The sequence below is a fragment of the Pinus tabuliformis genome, chromosome 8 (assembly GCF_031772625.1).
Source record: "Pinus tabuliformis cultivar Carrire ecotype Pingquan chromosome 8, CPIR1, whole genome shotgun sequence".
NCBI classification, from domain to species: Eukaryota; Viridiplantae; Streptophyta; class Pinopsida; order Pinales; family Pinaceae; genus Pinus; species Pinus tabuliformis.
In genome coordinates this window covers 431,590,190-431,597,413 of record NC_142294.1, presented here as the reverse complement: position 1 = coordinate 431,597,413, position 7,224 = coordinate 431,590,190, and the positions used below count along the sequence as shown (strand labels likewise).

General features: G+C 41.1%; 1 long non-coding RNA gene across 2 annotated transcripts; it reads right to left on the bottom strand.

Moving 5' to 3' along the window:
- Positions 1-6,141: 6,141 nt before the first annotated feature.
- LOC149235897 (uncharacterized) lies at positions 6,142-6,982 on the bottom strand. 2 transcript variants are annotated; one of them, XR_016268353.1, is made up of 4 exons: positions 6,812-6,982; positions 6,635-6,688; positions 6,487-6,558; positions 6,142-6,384 (listed from the first exon to the last, which is right to left on the bottom strand). It is a non-coding gene; the product is annotated as an uncharacterized LOC149235897 (long non-coding RNA). The 2 variants fall into 2 exon arrangements; XR_016268354.1 differs by having other exon boundaries at positions 6,487-6,554.
- Between the last annotated feature and the right edge of the window lie 242 nt (positions 6,983-7,224).

The following is a 7,224-nucleotide window of genomic DNA, read 5'->3' as shown; positions in this document are numbered from 1 at the left end:
CTGTATTATTATTTTTATTTCCATATAGTGGCATTCATGTGTTTTGGATACAGGGACTATAATTGATCGCAATAAAACACATAACAAGATGACAAGTTTAAGGTGTATAAATGTAATGAGTTGCAGAGGCCAAAAATGGATTTACATGATGCAGGAGCATCGAGCTCAGGGAAGGACATGGCGGGAGTTTGTCTTTTTCAAAATAGTTTGAGGTTCATTAGTTTTTCATTTTCTAGGAATGGCTGTCTCAGCCAATGACAATGTTTTCTTACGTATTTTTCTTTTTACCTTTTAGTTTTATTTAGAATTTGTTTTAATTTACAAAACAAGAAAAGACAATTATTCAGAAACTAATTTAATGTAACCATATTATGTAACCACTGGCAATTTTTCTAGTTGTCTAGTGTTCTCTACAAAAAAGAAGGACAAAGCAACTAATGTAATCTTTTTGCCATCGTAGAAGAAGATACAGAGGAAGCATAGAAATATTTTCTGAATACAAAAGCATCTGAAACCATTCATGTTATAGTCCTAAAATCACCCCTACTGTATACTATTAATTATTTCTCTTCCTATAAGCAAAGCTAATATACACAGGCGAACAACAAGCAAAAAGGCGAGGAGAGCTATTGGGCAAACCATAGTTCCAACACAACAAAAATACGAAGGAGCCGAGCAAGCCATTGTTTACAAAGACAAGTTTCAGGTACAGAAAGCAACCACATTTCCAATTTCCATTGCAAAATATAAACAAGCAAAATTCTAGTATAGATATAGATAAATCTATAACTGTCAAGAAGTCGAAACATTACAACACATTGGTTAAACGACCAGCAAACAGAATCGAAACGACCACATTACAAAACCCTCGCGAGGCCATTACAGGGCCATTTAAATACATGTATAAATTATAAACAGCAGAGTCGCAAGCTTACAGTGGAGTCATAGACACTCTACCAAGAATTCGCAGAACCAAGCCTAACCACAACCGGAGATGCCTAACCCTAAGAGCAAGTAAACCTAGTATTTTTCTTTTTACCTTTTAGTTTTATTTAGAACTTGTTTTAATTTACAAAACAAGAAAAGACAGTTATTCATAAACTAATTTAATGTAACCATATTATGTAACCACTGGTAGTTTTGCTAACTATCTAGTGTTCTCTACAAAACAGAAGGACAAAGCAACTAATGTAATCTTTTTGCCATCATAGAAGAAAATATAGAGGAAGCACAGAAATATTTTCTGAATACAAAAGCATTTGAAACCATTCATGTTACAGTCCTAAAATCATCCCTACTGTATACTGTTAATTATTTCTTTTCCCATAAGCAAAGCTAATATACACAGGCAAACAACAAGAAAAAAGGCGAGGAGAGCTATTGGGCAAACCACAATGCCAACAGAACGAAAATACGAAGGAGCCGAGCAAGCCATTGTTTACAAAGACAAGTTTCAGGTACCGAAAGCAACCACATTTCCAATTTCCATTGCAAAATATAAACAAACGAAATTCGAGTATAGATATAGATAAATATATAATTGTCAAGAAGTCAAAACATTACAGAAAATTGGTCAAATGACCAGCAAACAGAATTGAAATGACCACATTACAAAACCTGTTGAAAAGTGTGCAACAAGAAATGCTTGTTGAGAATGCAACAAGATGATGGAGCTTAGTGAAAAGAGTCGCCTTCACTAAGTGGGCCCGCAGACAAATTATGGCACAAGTTCTATTTTTGGATCCCAACATGGATGACCACAGTATGAGTGATCATAGTGTGGATGACCACAGTATGAGTGATCACAGTGTGGGTGACCACAGTGTGAGTGATCACAGTGTAAGTGATCAAAGTCTATTTTTAGATTGGCTATCAAAAATAGAAAAGTCAAATATTATTGTCTCATAATAATATTTGGACTATAAATTTGATCTTATTCTCTTGGAGCACTTCAGGATGAGCTACGTATGTGGTACATGCAGATCCCAGAGGGAAATACGTGGTTACCTATGGGATGACTAATATTTGCATGCAGGACTTTAGTTAGAACTCAAGTGAGTTGAGTTTAGTGGACTGGAGGTGCAGTTGATGGAGTTGTGTTCAGTTTAACTTTGTTAAACTAGTTGTATTTAGTCTAATTGATCAATAGATTAGAGATGAGTTGGGTGAATTAGTTATTAATTAATTCACAAGTTATTAACTCATAATGCAACTATAGAATACATCAGTTAACTTAGTTGCATGTCAGTGCATGTTCAGTTCAGCAGGGACAGGTGTTAGAGGATCAGATTGCTATCAGCTGTGACTATAGTTGTGCATGATGATTTGCACAATTAGAGGGATTGAGTATGCCAATGAATTGGCCAATATCAAGAATTGTATTCTGTGCTCACGTCCAACAGTGTGAGTGATTATTTGCAGGTCAAATACGAGTTTGGTAAGCCATTCTCATCAGTTCTTGAGTAGGTATTGAGCTGGAGAGGCAGGCAAGCAGTGGAATAGATTTGGAGATCAGATCTGAGCTGTATTGTGTGTAACAGGTGGAGCTGGTACTAGATTGCTTGTGATAAGCATTGTACTTTGTAATGTTACATGATTCAATCAATATAATATAGTGTGGGGTTTTTAGCGAGATGCTTTCCCCGGGATACATACTGTGTTAATGATTTTGATTGATGCTTCTATGTGTGCCTGTGAATGTTTCTGCTTCTGTAAATTGATGATCAACGTAGAGGAGATTATGTATTATACATGTTCTGCTTATAATTGTATATGATCAGGATAATCTCTGTGAATATGTGTTAAATTATTCAAAATTTCTACAAGGTATCAGAGCTGCTTGATTTGTAGAAGAGATTTTTATAGGATATCAAGCGAGGATTGATCATCAAATCTATTATTCAGAAAGTGTTTACATTTTATTTCTTCAGGCAAAGTCTGTAATCGAGCCAGGTAGCCTCTGGATTCATCCTTCTTTTGGAAGGTGAGATATCCGGTGAATGCCCAGATAGTCAATCTCTGTACAAGAAATACTTTGTTCTCACGAATTTTAGATCAGAAGCGGTTGAGTTTTGAGCTGGTGGAATTCGAATTTAATTCCAAAGCAAGAGCGAAACTCAGAAACATTAAGTGTGAGAATGGAGACAGTATGCCCCAGTATCTCACGAAGTTCACCCAATGCCAGGATGAACTGGGAAGTGTGGGGGTGACTATCGGATGAGAATATGGTGAGTCTAGCATTCCTTGACCTTCCTAAGAGTTGGCATAGCTACCAGGACTCGGTGAATGGAAGGGAGAAACTGCCAAATTGGGAACGACCATGGTCATATTTGATGCAGGAGGAGATCATACGGAACACCAGAGACAGTTCTTCATCCATGCAGGATGAGGAGAACTGTGCCTTAGCGAGTAAGGCGAATAAGGGGAAAGGGAAGGTTTCTCTTTCCGAATCCAATTCTTCCAATGATGGGAAGAAGGTTGACAAGGCGAAGATGAGATGCTTTCGTTGTCATGAGTTGGGTCATTATGCTACTAATTGCCCAAAGGAGAAGTCCAAGAAGGGATCCGGGGAAGGATCTGAAGGTGAGGCACTTGCTTCACAGTTTGAGTTGGATTTCACACTCTTCGCATGCATGGTTTCATCCATGATGGGAAGTGGTTGGTTTCTTGACAATGGAGCTTCTTTCCACATGACCGGTGACAAAAGTTTGTTCAGTACTTTGGAGGAGAAATATCTCCAGATACTCATAGGGATGGGTAATGATGAGAAGTATAGTGTCTCAGGGGTAGGCACGGTTATTTTTCAGAGGGAGCATGGAGCTCGCCTTACCTTGACCGATGTCAAGTATGTACCAGGACTGAAGAGAAACTTGGTGTCGATCGCGATGTTGGAAGACAGAGGCTATGATGTAGTCTTCAGTAAGGGAAAGGTTTTCCTTAGACACATCATCACTAGACAGGTGAAGCAGATTGGTTCATGAGTCAAGAACTTGTATGCTCTTGAGGTTCAAGATGCATGCAAAGCCTTGAGTAGCGAGGCAACTGATGGAGACTTGGTGGTTGAGAGGGAGCGCATATTACCTCTCAACATGCAGAGCCAGAAGAAGTCTCAGACGATTGTGGAGGAGCCACGATTGGTGCAGCAGCTTCAGGAGGTTGTGGAGCAGCCACAACAAGGGAAGCTGAGTGGAGATCGAGTAGAGACATCTACTCATGCAGAGACCTCGAATAGGGGGAAACTTTGAGCCAGGTGGGCTGAGGGATCGCATGCAGCCATACCTCCAGGTAGGAGGTGGGGTGATGTGGATTGATCGTCCCAAGGAGGAGGGGCAAGATCCTTGAGGTACCCAACCTCTTGGATGGGACCTTGCTACGGGAGCCCCAGATGTGTAGTAGCAGGAACTGACTGATTGGGTAGAGACAGATGCGGATGGAGCGGCAGAGAGAGCGACAGTGTAGGGAATCCCAGGATAGCGCATAGCTAGCAGGCTGCAGCAATGCGAGAGGCACAAGTGTTTTGCACAGTGCTAGGTGGCACAGAGAGGTGTGCAATGGTGCGAGATGCATGGAGATGTTGCAGTAAGCGCAGATGTCAAAGAGGGAGCACTTGTCAGCAGCAGGTACAACTTCAGCATCAGAGGGTGTTTCTAGCCAACAGGGAGGTCAGTTGGGAGGTGCAGTGCGGATGCAATGTTGGGGGATAGAACTAGCAGCAGCACAGATGCAGTCAGAGATCAAAGTGACAGAGGCTAGAGCAGTCAAATACTGAAGAGCACAAAGATGCAGATTTTTCAGTCGACAGAGGCAATAGCAGTCAAAGACTTTGATGACAGAGCAAGTGGACCAGCCAGATGTGTTGCATGGAGAACATTCCAGAGTTTCAGGATCGGGTTTGAGAGGAAGCCTTTCTTGTTGAGAGGTAGTGTTGAAAAGTGTGGAACAAGAAATGCTTGTTGAGAATGCAACAAGATGATGGAGCTTAGTGAAAAGAGTCGCCTTCACTAATTGGGCCCGCAGGCAAATTATGGCGCAAGTTCTATTTTTGGATCCCAGCATGGATGACCACAGTATGAGTGATCACAGTGTGGATGAACACAGTATGAGTGATCACAGTGTGGGTGACCACAGTGTGAGTGATCACAGTGTAAGTGATCAAAGTCTATTTTTAGACTGGCTGTCAAAAATAGAAAAGTCAAATATTATTGTCTCATAATAATATTTGGACTATAAACTTGATCTTATTCTCTTGGAGCACTTTAGGATGAGCTACGGATGTGGTACATGCAGATCCCAGAGGGAAATACGTGGTTACCTATGGGATGACTAATATTTGCATGCAGGACTTCAGTTAGAACTCAAGTGAGTTGAGTTTAGTGGACTGGAGGTGCAGTTGATGGAGTTGTGTTCAGTTTAGCTTTGTTAAACTAGTTGTATTTAGTCTAACTGATCAATAGACTAGAGATGAGTTGGGTGAATTAGTTATTAATTAATTCACAAGTTATTAACTCATAATGCAACTATAGAATACATCAGTTAACTTAGTTGCATGTCAGTGCATGTTCAGTTCAGCAGGGACAGGTGTTAGAGGATCAGATTGCTATTAGTTGTGACTATAGTTGTGCATGATGATTTGCACAATTAGAGGGATTGAGTATGCCAATGAATTGGCCAATATCAAGAATTGTAGCCTGTGCTCATGTCCAACAGAGTGTGAGTGATTATTTGCAGGTCAAATACGAGTTTGGTAAGCCATTCTCATCAGTTCTTGAGTAGGTATTGAGCTGGAGAGGCAGGCAAGCAGTGGAATAGATTTGGAGATCAGATCTGAGCTGTATTGTGTGTAACAGGTGGAGCTGGTACTGGATTGCTTGTGATAAGCATTGTACTTTGTAATATTACATGATTCAATCAATATAATATACAGATAGTGTGGGGTTTTTAGCGAGATGCTTTCCCCAGGATACACACTGTTAATGAGTTTGATTGATGCTTCTATGTGTGCCTGTGAATGTTTCTGCTTCTGTAAATTGATGATCAACGTAAAGGAGATTATGTATTATACATGTTCCGCTTATAATTGTATGATCAGGATAATCTCTATGAATATGTGTTAAATTATTCAAAATTTCTACAAAACCCTCGCGAGGCCATTACAGGGCCATTTAAATACATGTCTAAATTATAAACAGCAGAGTTGCAAGCTTACAGTGGAGTAAAAAACACTCTACCAAGAATTCATAGAACCAAGCCTAACCACAACCAGAGACTCCTAACCCTAAGAGCAAGTAAACCCACAGAAAAACAACAGGCAGGCACCAAGGAGTGACCCTACCCGGTTCAAGTGTAGGAGACCGGCGTGAGGACCACAAGCAGGCCATCGCTCACCTACATTGGCCAAACACCAGGCCATCAATAACAAATACAAGGAAGCCACAGTTATAGTGACACAAAGCAACCAAGACAGCGTGCGGAGTCATGGCAACTTACCACGGTAGAGTCAAGCTTGAGCAAACCGCCAGAGGAGCCACGGAGCCGAGGTCACAGCCATAGAGTTGCTCGCTGCCACAGAGGAGCAGAGGCTGTTAGTTCCTGAAGGAAACGAAATAAAGACAAATAGTAGAGAAGGAGAACATACCTTTGGGAGACTGCTGAAGGGAAACCAGAAGCCGAGCGACTCCATAGTCGCAACCTGTAACAAAAACACACAACCATTAACCTGTGAAGCCAGTGCATGGAGAAGAGACAAACAACCAGAAACTACAACTGAGAATACAAACGGAGCCGAGCAAAAGTCGACAGTAGGAACCGATACCGAGGGTTTCACACCCAGATTTCGAAGCTGAGCACAGAACAGGTCGAGGCATCATCCACAGGTGAAAACCCACATCATATTGCAGACCAGGCATAGCAAGAACAAAAACACAGACAAATGACAAAGCAAACCCTTGTATAGTAGAACTAGAGACCTCACCAGTAGCATAGCGGCACAACAAAACAAACAACGCCAAATGAAATGAACAGCTGGTGTTTCAAGGCATAGAAGGAGCGGCAAGGAGGAGAGCCTGAGACCTGGACACATGTCCTCGTCTCCACACACTGACGGTACCACCGCATTAAATTCAACCAACCACCGTATAATAAAACAATCCAATCAACACATATATCATTAACCCACATATTTATCACTTAGCCGACGGTCGTAGGGGTTGGACCCATCATTACAAC